The following is a 2,897-nucleotide window of genomic DNA, read 5'->3' as shown; positions in this document are numbered from 1 at the left end:
TTTTTTTTTTTTTTGCATACCTCAGATATCCACTGAACAGATTAACTTATTATTTTGATGGATAGTAATACCGATTCTATAAAATCTGCCTATAGACACGGGTTCTGATACAAAATGCTGGCTCAATGCTTCCTGCTTTCCCACAATCTCATTTCTTATTACTCGATAAAATAAACCCTCAAAGAACTGCCGACGTGGTAGCTTTATGTTTACGCTTCGCCACATTAGTCAGTTCCCATCGGTGTTTCCTTTCATCATGATCACTTATCAAAAACTTCATTTTCCGCACAAAGCTTCATGGAAATGGAATGAATCAATAACATCTCTCGTTTTTCTATTAGCAACAATACAAAACGAGTTGGAAGATGTTAAACTGTATTTAAGTGTTTTTGTATATTTACGCTAATTCTGTAGGTTGATAAATGAAGAGAAGATTTAGTAGACAGACATAAGATGAGTGTTGTGGTAAGTCATGCTGAAAAGCATAGCAACTTCCAAATCGAAAAACCAAATCTTTGAAGTACTATTTTACAAATCCGGGGACTACTAATTCCCGTATGTTTGGTGTTGTAACTCCAACTCTTGCTATCTTCCATATGATAACCTAAGATATAATTTCGGACTATGATCGATTTATGACCTATTTTTCGTTTAAAGGATCGACTGAAATCCGAAAAAATAATTGAAAAATTATGGATGAATAGTACCCAAAAAAAACTTCGGAGTAATGTGTAGTCGAAGCAAAAGTAAAAAACATATGCTACTTCCATCCGAGAAGTGATAAAACTTAACACTCCAAAAGATAAGCGCGACTGATATAAAGCTTATCATAGAACTCGCCTCATTAGTGTAAGTTCAGGTAAACAGTGTTTTTCGCTTTTCCTTGAAAATCCCAAAAATGTCATATCTCCCATTCGTCTCAGGTCAGCAAAAAGCGAGAGAAGAGGAGAAAAGAAAGCGATAGGCTTTTTAGTGCTTCGCAGGATCCGCTCACAGATTGTCAAGGAAATAATTAGCTACATTTTCTAGTAATAATTTTCAAAACATACTAAGTCAGAAAATCCAACTTGCTATTACAGAGAATCATAACTGCAACATTACCGCCTGTATCTTTTGAGTGATTGCTTTTCTTCATTGTTGTAAACTGGAAAGCATAATTTGGAGTTAAATGAAGCACATTGTCTAATAATGAAATGTTCTTTTAGAATCCTCAAAGAAATCAACTGTTCATTGATAAAACATTGATTTCCTTACAAACTCATATCAGGGAATGATGTCAGTAAGGCACAGCAGGAATGATTGCATTATCTATAAACGAAATTTGTGGACAGACAAGCTCCTTAACTTACCTGTTTTCATTCATTGTGGAAAATGATTGTAGTTGGTCTAGCTTTCTTCTCAGATTTCTCAGTATTATTCTCTTAGAATTCATGTTTCTCTCCGTTCTATCACCTTAAAACTTTCGAAAAACTGAATCTAGTAGTGCTAAACATTTGGTCCTTACACAAAATGTCCATAATCGGAAATTCGTAATTTTGGAAACCTTTCATTAGTAGATCAATAGTAGATTATTTCATTAGTAGATCGTTTCATAATGGTAATTAGGAGATTAACATACCGGTCTCAAAGTTACCCAGGACGATAATCGTGAAATTAAATAGAGAGATAAAACTTCTCTGAAATTCACTTTCATCGAAACGAATTGTCAGAAAAAGCATCAGTCATTATTACTGCAATTGTCGCAGGAATTATCTATACGAAAGCTTCAAAAACAATCAAAATATCTTTTTGAATAAACAAACGGGGTGATATTTAAGTTGGCTTAGGCATATCTGTAAGAAAATTATGTGGACTTTATTACTTTAATCTTAACTTTGACAAATTAAAGCAATAAGCATTAAAGCAATAAGCAACATCTATGAATTGATGCTAATTCCGTAATTCGCTCACATTATTTACTGTATGAAGTAGAAGTACACAATTTTGGATACTGTGTAGTTGAAGATACCATCAGAAGGATGCACGTATATATGAGGTCAATTGTTAGTAAAAGGGAAAGTTGGGAAGTGCTATTCAGCTGTCTGTCAAGTAATGCAACTGCTAGAAATATCCGGGATTTCTCACTCATTCAATTTATATTCCTACTAGAAGAAGGCCAATTTTCAAAAGTCAGTGAAATTTTAAAGTTCTTGAATTGAGTGGTGATACAAAAGGAGGAGTGAAAAGAGAAGGAAATGAATTATTATAAGAAACTGACGAATGGCGACAGAATAGTTAGTACTAACAAGTATAAGAGGCCATTTCATTCATAATATCCAAAAGTCCTCTTCTCATTCCTCCTCTTCATGTAAACTCATTTTCAGATCCTCAAATAGTAATATATTTAGTTTCTCTTCTTCGAACAGAGCTTACCTTTACAACTGCATTGCATTCTTTTTTTATTCTTCTTTCTACAATTGTAAACTTGCTTTATGCAAGTTGAAGTACTTCTGAAAAGTGAAGGAAGTAGAAGCATCTGAGAGAAATATCGCATTGTCATTCTAACTAACCGTCGACTTTTCTTCTACAATAACAGAACTGTTCGTGATCTTTCTTTTTTTTTTGGGAGGGGATTTTGGAGTTCAGCCGTAATACAGTAGTTGACAAAAGGAGGAATAAAAAGCGGAGGAAATGGATGAAGCAGGAGACAGGAAATCGAACAACAGAGATAGAAGACCTACCTCAATTTCAGAGTATGATGCGCTATCGTTCATAGTCTTCCTGTTTTGAACACAGATGAAATTAACCTCATTGATTTGAGAATCAGTTAATATCAAAATATCTAAATGAAGAGAAAGAGGGAGAGAGAGAGAGAGAGAGAGAGGTAGGTTGGTAGTAATTAAATGTGTATTAGTGGA

The sequence above is a fragment of the Loa loa genome (assembly GCF_000183805.2).
Source record: "Loa loa unplaced genomic scaffold supercont3.140, whole genome shotgun sequence".
In the NCBI taxonomy this organism is placed as follows: domain Eukaryota; kingdom Metazoa; phylum Nematoda; class Chromadorea; order Rhabditida; family Onchocercidae; genus Loa; species Loa loa.
This window is presented reverse-complemented; position numbering follows the sequence as displayed.